Source organism: Ips typographus, linkage group LG15, assembly GCF_016097725.1.
Source record: "Ips typographus isolate SLU linkage group LG15, UJ_Ityp_2.0, whole genome shotgun sequence".
Lineage (NCBI taxonomy): Eukaryota > Metazoa > Arthropoda > Insecta > Coleoptera > Curculionidae > Ips > Ips typographus.
Genome location: NC_138436.1, coordinates 5,167,754 through 5,189,149, shown reverse-complemented (window position 1 = coordinate 5,189,149; position 21,396 = coordinate 5,167,754). Strand labels below are relative to the sequence as shown.

General features: G+C 36.1%; 2 long non-coding RNA genes across 2 annotated transcripts; one reads left to right on the top strand and one right to left on the bottom strand.

Moving 5' to 3' along the window:
• Positions 1-10,824: 10,824 nt before the first annotated feature.
• LOC145738271 (uncharacterized) lies at positions 10,825-12,840 on the bottom strand. Its single transcript, XR_014180677.1, has 4 exons — positions 12,537-12,840; positions 12,364-12,455; positions 11,856-12,305; positions 10,825-11,734 (listed from the first exon to the last, which is right to left on the bottom strand). It is a non-coding gene; the product is annotated as an uncharacterized LOC145738271 (long non-coding RNA).
• A 7,045-nt stretch (positions 12,841-19,885) lies between these two features.
• On the top strand, positions 19,886-21,169 carry LOC145738096 (uncharacterized). Its single transcript, XR_014180585.1, has 2 exons — positions 19,886-20,294; positions 20,358-21,169. It is a non-coding gene; the product is annotated as an uncharacterized LOC145738096 (long non-coding RNA).
• The last annotated feature ends 227 nt before the right edge of the window (positions 21,170-21,396 follow it).

The following is a 21,396-nucleotide window of genomic DNA, read 5'->3' as shown; positions in this document are numbered from 1 at the left end:
CTTCTGTCGTGCTTACATCGAGACTTGCTCAAGTTAGGTATTGACCTGACTTGAGCATTGCTTGGTTTCATTTTTAAAACTCAAATCAAAACACAATAAAAAAATCAAAAAGTTTGTGGTTTATTTCGTCAACTTTTCAGGAAATAGATACTGTGTAAGTATAGTTACCACAAATTGTTCAAGTATAAACCATAAATCTTCAATATAATTAATAATTGCAGTATGGCACATGCTGATATAGAGGATACAGATGAATTTTTGGAATACACCAATGATGAAAATATGTTACAAAGGTGGGCCTCCTCCAGTTGCTAGTCGGTGAAATGTTTGTTCTGTGTGTTGTCTTCTTTTTCTACGATATAAAATTATATAGAGCAACCCACATAAACATTTCTATTGATCATCTTACTTCTGTTTTAAATTATTCCACAGTTTCTTACGTTTGACAGCATTCCTGGGCACAGTTATTATAGATCCTTGGGAATTATACTCTGTAGCAATTTCTGTCCATTCTGCTTGTTTTTTTTGTGTACAGTTGCTGCGTCGTTTGTTTGTCCTCCACTAATTTGTGTTTGTCTACTAAATTAGCCAACAAAAGCTTCTCTTTTTGGGTATAGGCTGTTATTTTAGCCATCAAAAAATTTCTTTATGATCCTATAGGCATATAGATGGTAAAGATATGTATAAAATTATTGTTGAATACGTACCTCAAGGGAAATAATTAATATTTTAAAAAGAAAACCACCAAACCAAACCAAATTCAAATAACTTACAATCAACGCTCAAACAACAACTTCCGCGTTCCAGGTAAATTGCTAAACATTTTTGACATTGGCACTGAAGGTAACACGAAAGTTACTAGAAAATGAAGTTAAAAAATTAAAAATTACTAGCAAAACTATCTTTGGTTATGCTTTGCCGAGAATTACCGAAGTTTTGTTTATAAAACTTGTGTCGTACTTAAGACTCGAGACGTACTTCGCGAAGTTGTACTTGAGTATGAGATTGAGATTCGTTTATAAATACGGGCATTAGTTCAGTAGTGTACTTAGGTACCTACTTTTTTTTTTAAACAAATATGCCTTTGAAATTTATGTGTTGTCATAATTAGTAGATAATTTAGTTTGATATGATTTAATAATTAGGTTTTGCTCTTTTTAACACTAAAAAGAAAGCTGTTTTATCAAAACTCAACCACAAATTCAAACATGTATCTGAAAAGTAAATAATTAAACAAAATAGTTATTTGTATACCTAGGCGGTGAAATGGTATTTTTTCGGCTGAAAGAAAGTTTGGCTTCCGAGGCCATCTTACGGCCGAGGACAACAATCTTGAGGACGAAAAAATTATTTCACGGCCGAGGTGTACAGGGTGCTGCATTTTCGATGGTTTTATGGGGTACAGAGAAAACAGTAATAGATAGAAAAAAGTAGCATACGTGTTCCGAGCTGAGATGACTGGCGAAGAGTGGGCTGCGCAAACTTCTTTTGTTTCAAAGATACGGGGGGTTTTTGAAAATTGGTCATTTTGGAACCTCCTCTGTATTTCATTTGCTATAAAAGTTATGAAAAAAATAAAAACGGTATCTAGTATAACTTTTCACGTAGAATCCAATCACGTAACCGGTTTTTTTTCTATTAGGTTTAGTTTTTGACATATGGCAGTAACTTACATTTTTTTAAATGGAACACCCTATATATTTGTACGTCATTTAATTCTGTTTATTTTTACCTTTTCAACAGTGTATTACAACATATAAGTTTGTAGAGGTTAATCCTCTTATTTAACAAAAAGTCGTTTGCTAAGTTAAAAAAATGCCAATATCTAAAATACGAAACAAAAACAATCGGAAATCATATAAACTAACATGAGTATTCTACTTTTAGAAACAATGGCAATGCATTCAATAATTAGATGATCTATTAGGTTTAGATATGACATTATTAACAAAAAACTTTTAGAATTTTATGAAGAATCAAAAAATGTTTTAACGACGGGGTTTTATTTTTAAAAAATCTAAAGTTTTATCTGTCACGCCTTTATGAACCTGTATACCCGAAAGCAATTTGAAACTATAAAATATATAAATATTCTCTAAAAGTTGTATTTAACATTTTTTTGTATTTCTCAAAGTAAATGAGATAATAAACTCTACTCTCTCATTGCTCCACCTGTACAAAGTGATCAGTTTTATTTTGCACCCAACCTTAAATTGTTTCTACTTGATTTTACAACAACAAATAGTAAATACAAACGTTGTAGGGATTTATCTAAGGGAACCACACTTTAACCAAAGTGGGTAGTTAGAGGGTATCTCATAACATTGTGACAGACCAAACTTTGCTTTTTTATTAATTGGAAAACCCTATATATTATTGAATTTTTGGATAATCCTATTGGCTATAAGAATGATTTTGTTAGACGAATAACACCGTTTTCGTGCACCATTTTTTTGGTTTTGTTTTAAAATGATAAATTTTATAAAAAATGTTTTGTCCAAAGAAAATTGCAAGTGGCATATTTAAATGGTTAACAGAAAAAGTACGATCAGAATGTGCACTCGATCTTTCCTTAAGTGCAATGCTGTGGGTTTCCTGAATTTTTGCAAGTAGAAACGATTTCACTTGAAAGTTGAATCGTTCCACTAACATTTTTGTTATAATCAGTAAGACTTTCCAAAAATGCAATAAATTTCTTGTGCTGTTTTTAACTGATGGGGTTTCCCAAGCGCTGCCAAATACGTGTTTTGCACAAAATCAAATGTGTAGGGTAAATAAATTCTTCCCAACTTTGCGTATAATTTTCATACGTTTCTAAAGTTGGGTGCTAGATTACCATTCTTGATTCAATTAAAATGAATTTTTCGACGACTGACTTTGAAAGTACCTCATGTACGCTTCCATTTCAAAGCAGAAAGTGGTCATTCGCCGCACGTGCGCAGAAAGTGAATCATTTTCTGCTCTAGAGCGTTTTCGCTTTCTACTAACAATCTAGTCACCAACTTTTTTCGGCGTTTCCATAACAACGCTTGACATACCTGTTTGAAATAACCACATTCCGTCAAAGTGATTTATCGGTGACAATGAGTTCGAGCGACGAAAATGATGTGAGTTGTCCTTCTAATCCACCCCACAGCAGTCGTCGAAAAAATATCGTCTATATTTCGAGCCAAAAGTACTTTTGCCGCTTTTACATGATTGCAGCGTTCGGCTTCGCCTCAAGCTGCAAATTTCATGTGCAAGCGGCAAATATATACTTTCCGCTCTTAATATAGAATATACTATTTTATACTGATTTCATGCTACAATATAAGATCAAGCTTCAGCTAACATCGGTTGAAACGCATTGACATTTCTTATATTCTCGTCGTAATATTATTTTCTTTGTTTCAGATATTCTCCCGGTGAAACAAGAAGCAAAACAAAAAGTCATAAAGGTGAATCTCGGAATTTGTATTTATTTTAATAATAAACTAAAAATTGGGGTGCGGGTTGTGTGTAGTTTTATTTGCTATTTCAAATTGGAGTTATGTCATATGCAGCATTGTTCTATCCACAATATCTGGCCAAATAATTTCCATTTAATGTCCGACTAAATGGTGAAGTATTAGAAAAATTATCATTCCTTTAAATGTCAATCTACGCATGGCGAACTGAGTAACTGTGCAGAAGTTGACATTGGGAGTGAATAAAGACCAGCAATCAGTCATTCATATCTATCAAACATACAATTTAATTTCCAACTGAGTAACATCATACAGCAAATTGATCTTTGTGTCTGCTCCCCAGCCAGCAAAATAACGTCTTTTTACGTAAATGAACGTCATTTTCTAACCTAAATGACGTCTTTAATGACGTAACTTGACGTCCCGTGGACAGCAGAATTTCACAGCGAATCGACGTCTTTTATAAACGTCCCTTAACGTGGCATTCACACGACACAATGTCGTTAATTTACGTCTATAATGTCGTTACTTGACGTTAAGTAACCGATATAGGGCCGATTGCACCGACATATATTTAAGGGCACCGTAGGTTAGGTTGTAGATCATGTGCAAAATGTCACAGTCAAATTAAAACCTAGCTTAGGTGGACCCGACGGTGCCCTTAATTACGTCGGTGTAATCCGCCATTTATACTTAATTAAGAATGGGAAAATTATATTGAAATAAAACTTCAACTCATGTAACTGTTTAATTAACTTGGATTAAGTATTACATATAGCTATAACAAATACGACTCGGTAGTAAATAACGGGTGTTCAATAATTGTTATGGTCGTATAGTTGGCTGTGGTTCTCTCTTTCTAGCATGAACATAGTGCGGAGATAAGTTCGTATATGGTTTGAAATCAACTGTCACTGTCATATAATAATTGTTTACAACCTTATCTAAGGGATACGTTTATTTTGACAATTGCCATCCATAGGTGACCTGACCATTACAATTATTGAACACCCTTTATAACATTCTTTGAACGGAATAAATGCCTCACATTTTACAAATAAGTATTTGTAAGAAAATCTTCTGATTAAACAGAGTGAACAATAATTACTCAACTGATATTAATTATTTATACAGTTACTTAAACTATTGTTTATTCACGAAAAGAGCAAAGAAAATTAGGTCCGAGTTGCCTAGTTCTTCGAGTGAATAAATAGGTTTAAATCACGTGTTTTATACAATATTTTATTAAATTTTGACGTTTGTCTACTTCTACTATTTCGACTATTAAATGTTCGTTTTTTTACATATGTAAATAAGCGAGAGTGGTTTAAAACAAAATTAGTTCACAAGTGAATATAAAGGTACGAGTCCACTGTGTACATTTGTATCGCAACAATGTTGTACAACATACTGGAAACTCATGTTTCCTGTCTTCACGGGGAATAAAACATAAATAAATCATGTTATGCCGCAACACGATTTTTGTTGCAAAACATATTTGATTCGCTATGTAGACAGGATCGAAACATGAGTTTCCAGCATTTTGTACAACATTGTTGCGATTTAAATGTATCCAGTGGACTCGTACCTTTACATTGTTTAAATCGTTGCTAAGCGTTAAATAATTGTTGATATTAAGAAAATATTTTATAAAAATCATTATATACGTGGATCGTGAAGTAATGGAAAGACTACATATGAACAATGACTATAAGGCAATATCATACATTTAACAGAAATATCACTAATCTCATACAAAACATTTTCCGACATACGAGTACTACAGATTCTTTGGATATTTAGATTTTGGGAAGAAAACGGATAATCATACAAAGGCAAGTAAGGTTGTAAATATTTCTGGCATATTAAAAATATTTTGTTATCTGGAGTTTTAATAATATTATTTTAGTTTTGCAATATATCCGCATTTGGTAAGAAATGTTGAATTAGCAATGGAATGGGAATTTACTTCAAAATCAGTACCTTTGTAAATCATTCTTTTGAACTGTTGACATCTATTAACATTGTCCAACAAGGGTCCGTTTCGGTGTTTTAAAAATACTGTAGATCGTTGAATTGGCCTTTATGAGAACTCTTAAAATCTGAAGTAATATACAGTGTGTTAGGTTTGAATTAAGAAAGTTGGTATACTTTGTGACTGACCCTGTATACTTGCGAACCTCATTTCACCCTCACGTCATGCGCTGTTATTTACTATAACAAGACGCCAATTTTGAGAAAAATAAAATCAGCAGTTTTCGAGATATTTGCAATATTCCAGACTTTTTAGACACCCTGTATTTATACAATGTAAGACAAACATTTTTAAGCACTCTTGTGGTATGTCTACCCCTATGTTTTTAATATGAAAGGGAGAAACCCAAACTGAAATAGCATAATGAAATAACATAAAATGCTCAAATATAAATTTGTCAATTATTTTTTTTAGAACAACTGGACCAAAGTATAATAAAAAGTTGCGAAATTCCGTTGCTTTCCAATACGATAATTCTCTTAAACTTCTTGGTCTTCTATTAAATTCTTTGGGAACGTATCTTTTTAAATTAACCAGTTTTAACGATAATTCGTCAACAAGACCAGCTCTTAAACGTACTGGTAAATCGCCTCCAACCCAAGTTACCAATAATTTTCGCATGACTCCGAGGCAAACTGAGTGCATGTAATCCAGCGAAAATTTTGAAACTAGACCAACATTTAACTCAATTAAAGGACTTGTAATACTGGCAATGTGATGATCAGAATCAGTTTTAAGCAAAAACGATTGATCACTTCTTTTTGGTGTATTTACACCTTTGAGAATAACTTTGTCTCTAAAGTAGCTTCCTACTTCTGTACATCGGTCACAACAGGAGTATCCACCTGGAGATTTGGTGTACTTAACAAAGGCCCGCGCCTGAGAATCGCAGACAAAACTGTGAATTTTCACCGGATATGTTACAGCATCATAAATTAATCCATCAGTAAGCAGTTTATTTAGTTCATTAACGAAATCTTCCAGATGCATTTTAACAGATGAAGGCTTAGTTTTTCCTATAAACATACCAACTACAAAAGGCGCTGAAGATATGTTTTTCAAATGACCTAATATAGGCCACATGGTTAGTTTAGAACTTCGAAATAAGGGGATTCCATCCATATTGAACGCAATTTGGAAATCAGTAAATTCATAGTGGTTGTTTTGTAAAATAAACTGCGTAAGATTAAATTCTAAACCATGATGATAATAATGCCCATTTGTAAGTTCTTTAACCCTCGCTTTACGAAAATAAATTAAAAACGTAGTTCACTAAAACTAACCCACTGACCCATAATCAAATGTGTATATATAAGCACAATATAACGGTTTATTATCTATCTATTATTCAAAAAATAAAACTTATTACAATACGAAACTTAAACTTACTAAACGCAGTTAATAAAACATAATATATTTTGTACATGCATCAAAATATATAACAAACAAATAGTTAACGATAAGCACTATTCTCCGTCTTCTTTTTGGCAACAACAAGAACAAATTATGCTTTTTGCAACTTTACATTGAGAATGACGTGAACAAACAAACTGTTTGCACCTGTCACATTTTGAAGAATATTTGTTATCATTTCCACGGCACATAAAACACCTACTTCGTTTGACGGGGACGTTAGAAATGGACGGCATCTTATTGACTGTAACTCCTGTACTTTCGATAGAAGTGCATGTATGTGCAGAAAATCCTCTACCGTCTTCACGAATTTTCTCAGCACGCCTTACTATATGATCGTGTGTCAAAATATGACCAAGTTCTTGTAGAAAAAATTGTCTTCTTAATTTTATGCTATAGTTCGTTTTATTCCAGTCCGGATTTTTATGGATCCAAATAAAAAAAGCGTTATAGGCGGCAATGTCAAGCCAATTGAAAAATAAACGCAAAGGCCATCTTCTGGTGCTTCGCTAACAGGAGTATTGTCGAACTATCTTATCCAAGCAGTCAACGCCACTTTTTGTGTTATTGTAAAAAATAATTATGTCCGGCTTGAATTTCGAGTTTTCATCTGCAATATTGTCACGAATAACATAAATTGCACTAAGTTCCGTTACCTAGTCGGGCCCCGGTCTCCCCTAGTGCACTGTCTGAATCAGCAAGACCGAACTCTGGGGTCATCCCCAGAGGGAGGTCACGAGCGACAGTCCGAACTTTCTAGTGCCCGGACGGCTCGTTACACTTGGACGGCTTGGCGACACCTCAGAAGGGCTTACGCACCTACCACTAGACGTGCACACCCACACACCCCCTCTTGGTCAGTGTTCACTGCCTAATAAAGAAGACATACTTGAGCTACGTTTGTTGTTTCTCTTCCTGCGCTACCCCCAAAACGTGACATGGTGGAGGCGCCCCGTTCAATCCCCGTCTATTAATCTTCATATTGATAGACACACCCTCGCCAATTGAAGCCGATTAAGTCACGGGAAGAAGATGAAGGAATAACAGAGAAGAAAGAAGAGAGGCAAAGACCAGAAGAGAGACAAAGAGAGAGAAAGAAAGAGAGATCAGGAAAACGACACAACAATGCCCACCCCAGAAGAATCAAGCGAGTTTTGAAGGACCAGCCTGCAGGTCCGCAGTTGCTTGAACTGAGTAGGGCAATATCAAGAGCGGCCTGTAGGTTGCCCTAAACATTTTAGTGTATAGGATCACATATTAGTTTGTATAGTATTGGGTAAGATAAAACTAAATTTTTTGATGACTAGGTTTCGTAAAATAAGTGTATGTATAGTTAATGAAATAACAGTATCTCGATTTCTAGACCAGTGACGCCATTCCCGACCTAGGTACTTTGCTGAGGTAGCAAAATCGCGCAAGTATCAGGTGTTTTGTTTATAAATACATTTTATGTCTGTTTATGTTATTGGAGTCGGGCTTGTTTGCTAATTAATTGTTGACTTTAGGGGCCACCTAATTACCTCGTTGCGTCCATCGACAAATTGACCTGATTAAAGAAGCGAGAAGAAGAGGAGCAAGCCTAGGAGAAACCAGCATCTTCGGATGGGTTCCGCACCGTCGGTTCTACAGCCGCGTGCACCCAGAGTCCCTTAAATGACGGGCTGAAGAAGGTTCTCCAGATGGGCTTAGAAATGATGTATAGTAGTCCAAAGCAACGTGTGCTAAAAAGAGAGCACGCAATGGACCAAAGATGTCGAAGCTAAGCGATGGATTTCCGCTTAGACAATGTAGTGCCGAGAGAAGGTACTAGAAGATGGTGCCCGATGCAGGGGACAATTTACGCTTAAATGAGAAGGCAAGAAGATGGACGCAACAACAAGGTTGAAAGGTGACCCAACGAAAGGAATAAGTGTTTTTTGGGTATGCAAACATGGCAACGTTTAAAAATCGAGAAGTAGTTAAGATATTTGTTCAATAAAGTTTTTCCACCCCTTTTCTAGAAGATAAGTAACATGTGTTAGTTTAAGAAGTAATCTTTGATGATAGGTTGGTTTAAATAAAGTACTCCCCCACCTGCATTAGAAAATAAGAATAGAAAATAAGTGAGTTGATTTTGTAAACATGGACTTTTAGTGTTCGGGGCGAACACTTGTTGGAAGGGGGAGATGTCACGAATAACATAAATTGCACTAAGTTCCGTTACCTAGTCGGGCCCCGGTCTCCCCTAGTGCACTGTCTGAATCAGCAAGACCGAACTCTGGGGTCATCCCCAGAGGGAGGTCACGAGCGACAGTCCGAACTTTCTAGTGCCCGGACGGCTCGTTACACTTGGACGGCTTGGCGACACCTCAGAAGGGCTTACGCACCTACCACTAGACGTGCACACCCACACACCCCCTCTTGGTCAGTGTTCACTGCCTAATAAAGAAGACATACTTGAGCTACGTTTGTTGTTTCTCTTCCTGCGCTACCCCCAAAACGTGACAATATCATGTTCATGGTGTATGGAAGATAGCAAAACAACAAATTTCACGAGTATCTAATAAGCATTTTGGCAAGTCTTTGCGCGTCTTCCGAATTGTACCGACAATTGTTAGATTTTGGGATAAAAGTTCCTCGGCCAGCGTAATGTCTGTAAAAAAATTATCAGTAGTTATGTTGCGACCACTGCCACACCAATGGCTGGACAGAGTTTTCACCACTCGAGGGCCTTGATTTTTTTCTGCGGTGTTATTCACTTTTCCCAAATACACTTCAAAATTACAACAATGAAAAGTTTCTGCATCACAAAGCGTCCATACCTTTATACCATATTTTCCTGGTTTGCTTGGAATATACACTTTGAATGGGCAACGACCTCGGAAAGATACCAGCTGTTCATCAATTGTACCACAAGCCGAAGGGTTGAATGATTCCCGGCAATTCTTGCCAAGTAGTTCCGTAATTTCACGAATTGGAGCCAATTTGTCGTAAAGTTTTCGTTCAGGTCTTGTAGACAAATCATCAAAACGAAGATTACGTAAAATGCTAACAAATCTGTCTCTGGACATCGTTGCTTGATAAATAGGTCTACTGAAAGCAGGATTTGTAGTTGACCATAAATTTCGGGCACTGTCATTAGATTCGTGAAATCTGCCACTAAGGATCAGTATGCCTAGAAAGGCCTGCATTTCTGTTGAATCCACATCTATCCAAAGTTCCACTGGGTTTGTGTGGTTATCATTGTAAGATTTGATAAAGTCTCTAGCTTTTTTATTCGTGTATTTCATAACAATTTCCATCAAGTTCTCAGAAAAAAATAACTTGAAACAGTCAATAATAGAACTCACATTATTACTTCTGTTTGTCAAACCTTTTTTTTCGCGCAAGATATTACTCGATCTGGACTTGCTTGTTTTAGGTGCTCTTGTAGACCATACACGACCATTTACTTCATATGATTGTCCATCAGATCTTGCTTCGTCTTCGGACTGAACGGGTAGATCAATCGCCTCCTCTTCTAACTCTTGGAATGACGGGTGTTCCTCATTTATCTCGGGTTCTGGTTCTGCATCATCAATGTCGGATACGTCACTCAAGTCTTCAGTCACATCCCTGTCAGGCTCCGTCGGACGATTGCATAAGCATTTCAAATAACTCTTTCTCACTAAGGCCTCTTCGCGACATTATTATTCACTACAAACTGATTAGTGCTACTTCAACAAAAGTCAGAAATAAACTGAGACTGAAAGATCACGCACACGACCGGACGTCTAACCAAGTAATAACAAGTGTAAACAAAGAGAGTGTGTGTGTGAGAGAGATAGAGTACAGCGTACAAATCTAGTTGAATCCTGTCGTTTCGGCCAGTTTGGGTAGAGCGTGTAACGTCGAATACTAACGGTGACCCAACGGTCATTTTTGAAGAAAAAAGTGTGTAATGAAAAAATTTACAGTCAAAACATCATCAACATTAGAAAATAGAAGAATTCTAGAAAGGGCAACAAGAAAAAGTTATAAAGCCAAGAACTATAGATCAATTTGTTGATTTCGGTCATCGCTGACCCAGTTTCAGTAAAGCGAGGGTTAAAAGGCGTTCGTGACGGAGTCTCAAGCAAAGTACGCGCATCTAATGGTAGCCTACGATGAATTGTTTTCAGAAAAGATAACAAACTGTTCACGGTTCCATGTTTAACTTTATTTTCAATAGCCCATTGTTTTAAACCATTTTTTAAGTAAGCATCTGTATGATGAGAATCTGTGAGAGATAATTCTGTGTTAATTATTTCAGTAGTGTGTGAAGCATCAACATCATTAGAATGATTAATTAAGACAAATTCACCAGACGAATTGTTATTATCAGCGGTAAATTCAGAAGTATTGTAAGCGTTGCATTGAGGTATTATATTACGTTCTGCTATAAATTGATGAGAGGTAGTGTTCAATGGTTTTATATCAGAAGATGTTCTTACAAGTTTTATTTCATCATTTATCCTTCTATCAATTTGCCTGGTCCCGACCGCAGATTTGTAGTGGCGACGACTCTTAGGCATTGCAATGTAACCATAAAACAAATAAAAAATACTAAAACATGAAACTAAAAGTTAGTTTTGCACTAAATGTACCAAAAGAAAACGTAGCAGCTACATTTTTAATTATAACTTTACTACTTATAAAACTAGTCTAAAAAACACAACTTACCAATGACTACAGATTTCAGCTTGAAGTTTGCAAAGGCCTTTTTCCCGCTGCGTTTTCCGTAAAAACTAAATAATGAAGCCAGTTCGTCGGTTAGCAGGGCTCTTAGTATTCTGTTTGTGTTAAATTGTGTGTTGCTCCTGTCACCAGAAAAGTATAAAATCTGAAATTTAACAACAGATTTAAATAAATAAATCAATTGAGTACATTTTTCCAAACAAACTCTTTTCATTCACCCAGTATTTTTAAGCATGCATTTTACACAATTTTCTGCTAATACTTACCAACTCATTGAGTTTAGTTTTATTTTCCAAATAGGTTTCAAGCATAGACAAGTCAGTCTCCGTTCTCAGTGGCAGATATACTGGTATATCTTCGGGCAATTTTCTTAGTGTACCAGTGCCTCTATTGTTTAGGGCTTCTAAAATCCCCTTGTTTTGTTCTTTAATGAATAAGACCTCTTTCAGAATTTTCAGCCCTGTGTAAAAAAAATTATAAAAACTTTTGAAAACTAAATATTTTAACAAAAAAAAATACGTTTTTGCTCTTTAGTAAAACCAATAATCAACCTAATTTAACCAATAAATTTTCAACTTTTTGCAAATACATATTTTGAAATATCAATTTAAGAAAATACATACTCAATTGGTGAGTATTACTGCACTGGCTACAGGTCAGATGCTGACTATTTCTTATAGGAGTAGAAGTCAATATTGCCTCATCTGGAATTGATCCTAATAAGAAGAAAGTGATTTTTAATTGTCACACACAATTTCAAATTCATAAACCTACTAGAATAAATCTCTTTTGCTGCAGATGTTGTGGGGGGGTAGGAGTATCTTGAACAACCTCCTGGATGTTATAATCAATAACCTTAATTGTATCTGAAAGGTCAAAATAAAAAAGGATACAAATTTGGAACTCAAATTTGGTTAATTATCTAATTAGTAGCTCTCAACTCTTACCACTTGATGATTTTTTCCTTTGTTTTACTAGTGGAGGTTTCGGAAATCTTCTCTTTACTGTTTCTCGAGTGGTTTCCCCATCGGATGAATCTTCTGTTGATGAAGAGATCCTTCTATTTTTTTTTGGTACTCTCTTTTTAGCTCCTCATCAGAGTCATCAAGATTCGAGGTTACCTCAGCTTTTTTTAATTTTTTCTGAGCCTCACTATAACTGTCTACAATATTAAAAATTGTCTCAAACCTCAGTTCAAACTCGAATCTGCCTTCATGCATCAAAGTTAGCTGGCTTTACTGACTAACATAGTTATGTGCTTTGCCTTTTAAGCAAAGATGCTCATTTGAATGCTAAAAATGAGTAAAGATGTGTTTGGTTTTATATCCCCCTAGAAAGTTCTCTTTCCATAAAAAAGAAAAACTAAAGTAGAAGCCTGCATATAAAATGAGTTTTGGGCCTATGCACCCTAAGCTCAAAGTCATTTTGGTTTAGTCAAGTGATTAAGTTAATTTTGGACTGTGATATTCACTGTTCATTTGCTGTTTAAATGTTTATTACATTAATCCAATTTTCATCAAAATGACGCTAAACCTCAGCCCGAATCCATTTATTTATCAACTAACTTCAAACCTAATATAATAATTATATGGGGATTAAAACTGATGTTGAGAAAATATAAGAAAAAAAAATTGTTTCCTACCTGTTTCATAAAAGATTTTATTTATTGGGAAAAGTCGTCAACTCTCTTCATCCACTTTTGCACTGTTTTTTACCGCCCAATTAAATTTTTCCCGATCCTTAAATGGCGGCCAAAAAACTTCACGCTTTAATGGCGTCAACCACGCTTGACTTATTACTGCAAGCCCGCCTGTATCACCGTTGTCTGAGGGCTTAAATTCGACGACCGAAAACATATTGAAAATTTGATAATCGCCACCCATTTAGAACTATCAGAAGGTAAGATACCATCAACCATCAACCAGCCACCCACAAAGCCCCGACACCGATCGCAAGCCCGGTAAGCCCAAGACGAAAGGACTCTGTTGATTGTCAAGTCGCCGGTGCGACGCGCGTCAGCCGTCAGCTTATACAAGTGACATGACAGTCATGACATTAAAGACATGTCGACAAACGATAGTGATCACATAAATATTTTTTAGCGTGTTTGTTTTAGTTCATCACATGACAAGCCAATTAGTAAATACAAGCAGTGTAACATGACTAATAATTATGTGTGAATGAGGGATGAACAGGATTCGATCCCCGGTCTCAAAAAAAATATGTTTGTTTTAAATAAATTCCGCCATCATTTATTATTTTACGACTTGGTCATATATTGACGTCGATAGTAACGTCAACAAAAACTTTGCGAATCACGTTAATTGTCAACGTAATCTAACGATTGGAAATGACGTCCACAATCGTCATATAAAACCACTTGACGATAACTAACGTTAAATAACGTCGATAAAGACGTTAACATTGGACGTTATTGTGACGTCTACAAAATGACCTTAGCAGACGAATTTTTTGCGGTATTCAATAAAATAAACGTCGTAGGACGTATCTATGACGTAATTGGTCATTTACTTGTTGGCTGGGTTAGCTCCTATTTATATCGAAGAATCAATGCCAATAACGTGTGTTTCCTAAGAACTATCCAGAATGTTTGTTATTAGAACTTTAGTAAATAAAAACAATCAAGTTTTTTTTTTCACATGACTTGAGGCATGATCCGATATTGGTTGGGACTGAAACTCAAATGTGATGTATGTCAATTTAGGTCTGTCAGTCAGTCATGTCTGTCCAGTGTGAAATATTGACCCAGTAACCTGTAATAATCACATTTGTTACCTTTAACATTTCATCTGTAAATTATGTGTGCTTTAATAATTAGAAGCTTTTTTCAAAAGCGGTTAAGGATTGGTTAAGCAAGCAGTTACAATTGGCTGAACGGATATAAAGTCTTTGATATATTATAGTTAATTTATGCAACAACATAGCAAACATAGAAATACAGGGTGCGGAATAACACACAGTCTTCTCCACTATAAATTTATTAACCCACCAGTTAATGGGGGCGCGCTCGACTAGTTTCGGGCATAGACATGCCCATCATCAGGAGCTAAAAGAATTAAAACGCTCTAACAAAGGTGAACTCAAAAATGTGGACAATGGCGAAGGACATACCTTAAAAGCTGCTTAACACATTAGACGCTGTCTTTCTGTACAGGGATAGACAGCGAGACCCATTAGTAGCAAAGAGTTAACTTATCATTAATGGAAGGCAACTAAACTGTAAAATGGTTGAAAAAGAATTTGGAATATAAAATTAAAGTATAAAAAAGTTTCATTACCTTATCATGGAGAAAAAACACTTAACTACACTTAGTAACTATTAACATTCTAAATATTAATTATAAAAATTATAAAAGTAAAAACCGCGTGGCGGGGGACCCCATCCCGTAGGTGCGGGAGCCCCAATCGTACAGGGGAGTGCAAAAACTTTCAGATGTATGTTGCTGAGGGCAGAACAAGGACAAAATGGACGAAACAAAGTGATTTATTGAAAAAAGTTAATTTGAATGTGCGCATAGGAAAACTGTTAAACTTAAGAGTGGGGAGGAAGGTAGGTGTCAAGAAAGAGGAATTATTGATTAATAAAATAAAATTCAAAAATTGAGAGTTCCGCAACCCACAAGACAAGGCACGCCGTGACCCGCAAAGCAAGAATACGCACTCAACAAGTTGACACCTGACAGGTGTAAAAACACTGGAGTGGCCAACATGGTGGACAGAAAGAATGACGGCTGAGAAAAGACAGATGGTGATTACAGTAGGAAGGGGAGAGGGGAGTTTAGTGTGATGTGATGCAGAAGGAAAAATTAGGATATTAATCGAGTTAAAAGAATGGAAAAAGATAATTTAAATGGTCAAGGACTTGAAAAATGCTGTAGCAACGTGGTTAAGCTGGTCATTGAGGCAGGGGTGCTCTTCATCCTCTATTGCTCTGCCAATCTCCAACACCTCCAGCAGATTCATAAGGTTACCCTTATCACAAAAATGTAAGGATTTAAAGCCCTCTTCGGTAGTGAAAGTATGGTTGTTGAAGTGAAGGTGGCGGGAAAAATTGGATCTCATGTTGGTGGCGTCCAAAGTAGGTTTTTTCTGGAACTTGTCAAACTCTCTAAGGTGTTCATGGATTCTAGTGGAGAATTTCCTACCAGTCTGGCCAACGTAACGGGAATTGCAGTTTGGGGTACAGCAAGTTAACTGATACACTCCGGATCTGTTAAGAAGAGGGGTGGGGTCTTTAGAATTGCAGAGAAATCGACCACCATGTTGGCCACTCCAGTGTTTTTACACCTGTCAGGTGTCAACTTGTTGAGTGCGTATTCTTGCTTTGCGGGTCACGGCGTGCCTTGTCTTGTGGGTTGCGGAACTCTCAATTTTTGAATTTTATTTTATTAATCAATAATTCCTCTTTCTTGACACCTACCTTCCTCCCCACTCTTAAGTTTAACAGTTTTCCTATGCGCACATCCAAATTAACTTTTTTCAATAAATCACTTTGCTTCGTCCATTTTGCCCTTGTTCTGCCCTCAGCAACATACATCTGAAAGTTTTTGCACTCCCCTGTACGATTGGGGCTCCCGCACCTACGGGATGGGGTCCCCCGCCACGCGGTTTTTACTTTTATAATTTTTATAATTAATATTTAGAATGTTAATAGTTACTAAGTGTAGTTAAGTGTTTTTTCTCCATGATAAGGTAATGAAACTCTTTTACACTTTAATTTTATATTCCAAATTCTTTTTCAACCATTTTACAGTTTAGTTGCCTTCCATTAATGTTAAGATAACTCTTTGCTACTAATGGGTCGCGCTGTCTATCCCTGTATAGAAAGACAGCGTCTAATGTGTTAAGCAGCTTTTAAGGTATGTCCTTCGCCATTGTCCACATTTTTGAGTTCACCTTTGTTAGAGCGTTTTAATCCTTTTAGCTCCTGATGATGGGCATGTCTATGCCCGAAACTAGTCGAGCGCGCCCCCATTAACTGGTGGGTTAATAAATTTATAGTGGAGAAGACTGTGTGTTATTCCGCACCCTGTATTCTTACACCTCCACTGCGAGACAATGGACTTCTACTTCAAACTTTGAAAACTTTGTTAAACCCATTGAATTGGATCTGTTTTTCCGTGGAAATTCTTCAACAAATTTAATCACTTTTTTGTCAGTGTCTTTGGAACCGCCACTGTTTTGAGCCATCCCAAATGCAAAATTAAGTTGTCACTACTTTGCAAGAAACACTTTATTGAAGAGCAAATAAAACGTGTCTTTATACGCGTGTATCTCATATACCAAAGCACCTTGGACATAGGAGATACAGATATAGGGAAAACGGTTTTACATAATTATACATAATTATTGCCATTAGTACTAATAATGTCAATATTTGTTTGGAGACATAAAATCATAATATATTTGAAGAAATTAAATTAAGTACTTCTTCACACACAACGTACTCTCTTTTGAAATCTTTCAGCGACATTGTTAAATATTTCAGGGGATATTGTCCTGAAAGCTTTCCTGATTTGCGCTTTCATATTGCCTGGTTTTGTCCAGCCAAATACCAGGTGTCCAAGAGCACCCTGGACATAGGAGATTAACATGGGAAAATGGTTTTGATTTTTTTGCGCCTGTACGGTTCATTTAATGGAAAAACGCTTTAGATAAAAGTTGTAGAGCACATTTTCGGCTATCAACTCGTAATTTTTTCAATACCGTAGATTTGACGATTAAGACCAAAAACGGATCTAAAATTCGGAAATTTTAAATCTCGCGCCAAGCGGTCGTCAAGGAAAGTTTATATCCGGTCGTGCTACCAACATTTCAAAATCATAACAAATCGCTATCAGCCATTCTGTTATCAAAACATTCAAAACAAGTTTATTTAGTAATAATTTTGAGTTACTACCCACATAATGCGTAGAAAATACAAATAAATTGTGACAAGAAAACTTTTTTAGTAGCCACAGCCCAAAAATCTGGTAAGTTGCGTTTATAACCTCATTTAATGTCTCTACTCAACTTATTTACTTTGTAGCAAAACTCTTTAAGAAAACATTGGTTTTGCTTGCAAATATTTAATGAGGACGACCGAATCACCTATCTCAAGCCTCTTCATAACACTACCACACGATTTAAAGTGATGAAGATGAAAACAGTGGGCAATGAAGCCAGATCTTTGAAGATAAGTTTCCTCCTGTACAGGGACAACACCAAAGGGGCCAAATACTTCCTTCAAAAGTGGTGTGATTTAGCTTCAATGTGCTTAACTTCATGGACTATCATCAGCGAGGGTCTTCATCAGTGTTGCAACTAAAACTTAAAATGATTCAGTGTTGATACCTGACTTAAATCTCAAAATTTGATCTGACTGAAATGTGAAGAATCTTAAACTGGCTATAAAACCTCTGAGAAACCCCTTCTAGGAACAGAATATGGATTTACACAGTCAAATTATCAGTCAGGTGACAAAAGTTTTTGTATATGGGTAGGTATTATGAAAAAACCAACTTTTCAATTGAGCTATCTACATGAGCTGTTCTATTCTAGGTTTAGGTATTAACATTATAATTGTGTTCTTTTTTCCACACACTCAATTGTTCCAAATAAAACTTTGTACACTGAACGTTTGTATTAATTATTTATTCACAGTTCAAGGTACAGTATACATTTTCTTCAAGTGAAAAGCTTAAGTACAATAGGTGGCAAAAAAAACTGGTCTTACCACATAAACAGTGATTGTTCCACAGATTGAGTGTGAGTGGGTGAACCTTTCACCATACAAGCTATGCTAAAAACAACTTTGTCTTACTAACCTAATGTTTGGATAATAGTGGAGTTCCAAATTAGCAAAGGTAGGTGAAATATAGTGATTGAAAGTCTCTAAAGAGAAACAACTTGCTTCTAATTTAATACACCATTTCACAGGACATACCTTTACTAATCAAATGTGAACTCGAGTTACACATTACTTGCAAATAAACTATTTTTGGTTAGTAGACATTTTACAAGTATCCTTGTATTTGAATGATGTTCAAGTTAACTAATGGAGCTAATTAAATATCAGTACTTACCTTACCCTGTAGAGCTAGGAAAAAACATTGACAATCAGTTATAAAAAATGCCTTTTTATTAACATCATACAATGTAAAACCACTTAAACACTGTGGTGTGTTGATAACACTACAAAACAGAAGGATACAATAAAACTATCAGTCACATAGGTCACTAAATTGTACCACTTTTGAGGGTAGTATTTACCCTCTTTTGCGGTCCCTGTAGAGTGAAGCAACTTATCTTCAAACATCTGCAGGCCTTCCTACTCCATTGTTTTTATCACTTTAAATCGTTTGGTAGTGTTATGAAGAGGCTTGAGATAGGTGATTCGGTCATCCTCATTAAATATTTGCAAGCAAAACCAGTGTTTTCTTAAAGAATTTTGCTACAAAGTAAATAAGTTTAGTAGAGACATTGAATGAGGTTATAAACGCACCTTACCAGATTTTTGGACTGTGGCTCCTGATGAAGTGTTTTTATCACGATTTATTTGTATTTTCTTCGCAGTATGTGGGTAGTAACTCAAAATTATTACTAAATAAACTTGTTTTGAATGTTTTGATTACAGAATGACTGAGAGCGATTTGTTATGATTTTGAAAAGTTGGTAGCACGACCCGATATAAACTTTCCTTAACGACCGCTTGGCGCAAAATTTAAAATTTCCGAATTTTTGATCCGTTTTTCGTCTTAATGGTCAAATCTACGGTATTGAAAAAATTACGAGTTGATAGCCGAAAATGTGCTCTACAACTTTTATCTAAAGCGTTTTTCCATTAAATGAACCGTACAGGCGCAAAAAAATCAAAACCATTTTCCCATGTTAATCTCCTATGTCCAGGGTGCTCTTGGACACCTGGTATGTAGTTTTCACGAGCCTAATAGTGTACTTCATTTACAAGAAAATTGTAAAAAAGTGCCGGAAAATGAATATCCCGAAAATAACGTTTTTTGAAAAAGTGAAACCACATTTTTATGTTATGTGCTTTCATCTTACGAGGGGAGGAGTTAAATTCCCACGATAATCTTAATAGTGCTTAGCTAGTTAAGTTCCCATGCTATTCGCCTATTTTATATTCCCATGCAAACTCAGCAAATGTAGATGTATTAAATATAGGTTAAGCATGATAATAGTTAGTTCTTTAGTACCATCCATTGTATTCGCTTCTTGGCAAAATAAATTTTTTAAAAACCTAAATTTCATTTTTGAAATTCTAACTTGATGCAACATTTTACACAGAAGCCTGTTACGTACGAAATAGAGTTTTCGTCCGTTAACTCGTTTGATTTGTGTTTTTAATGTACATGGGCCTAGTTACACTGGTAGACCGATTCCGATCGCTTAAATCCTCCAATTGCACTTTGTGCACATTTTGTTGTAAATGTGGGTGCGTGACCTGATAAGTTATCAGGTGCCGTAGTCACGTGATTGGTTTCGATTTTTGTCGGGGGAGCGTCGGTTTGTGGTCGTGTTTCTTTGTGTCAGGTGCCATGTGCCTATTTAATCACCCCACTTTGTGATATCGGTCTCTTTACCACTACAGCACTCGAACTGCCGACATCTGATCCTTTTTTCTGAGCCGTGTGGCGTGTGTGTGAATTTGATTTTTAATCCGTGATCATCTGGCTGAATTACAGGTAAATTGGTTTTATTGTTAGTTCTTTTGAATTATTTTGTATCGGCCCAATTTTCCAACACAGCATTGTGTTCGGCCCATCCGGATATTCGGAGATTCAAGGACTTTTCCCAACCGGAGATTCAGGGACTTTTCCGACCGGAATTTCAAAGACCTTTCCGACCGGAATTTCAAAGACCTTTCCGACCGGAATTCCAAGGGTCTCCTGACCAGAGGTCTGAGAGTTTTCCCGAGAAAAGAACGTTTCAATCGGGGATTGAAAAGTAAAAGTCCAAAAACCAGCCCACGTGTTGGGAAAGCCGATCACCGGCCACAGAGGTTTAAAAAGGTCAGAGTTGAACCACCAAGACAATTCCTCATTTGACTTAGTTTTATTTGATTTCATTTGATTTTTATTTTTTAGTTTATATCAATTTGCTCTGAACAACTTCAGCACTTGTCATCGCCTCTGGTCACCTTTTTGGTTGCCGGAACAAGTGTTGAAGCTGTTTGTTCGTTTTCCCTGGTGTTCTGCTGTTTTCTGCCCTAGGTACCTGTCACCAGTCTCTGGACTCCATTTCCTACCTGGAAATCAGCGGTGGCCACTACTGACGACTGGGAAGAGGATACTGGAGGTTCCAGGACCCAAACATCGTCTTTGACGGCTGGTAAGGGCAATTAGAGACAGTGTGGCACTGGGAAAACTTTTCCTGTTTTTTTTTTAAAATTTCAAATTTAACTTCTCTTGTTTTTTTTTTCATTTGTTCAAATTTAACTTTCTTTTTGTCTTTTTAATTTTCTCGGCAACTTTTTGTAAAGTGTGTAAATAATTTTGTAAATTTTTGTAAATATTGTAGTTATTTTAATTTGTAATATACACGTGTACATATACAACAAGTGGCTCGTTTGATTTCCTGCAGTATATCCAAGTGTGTTCATCTATAGCTAGTTATGAACTCATGCAATTAATCCACGACCTTGAGCTATCTAATTAAAGGGTGTTGAAATCTCATTAACGTGAGGTTTCATCATAACAAGCCATTGAAGCCGTCGCTCAACAAAATCACGACATGCAGTTATTGATGAAACAACAAGTTCACGTAATGTCTGACGCAATTAGTGAT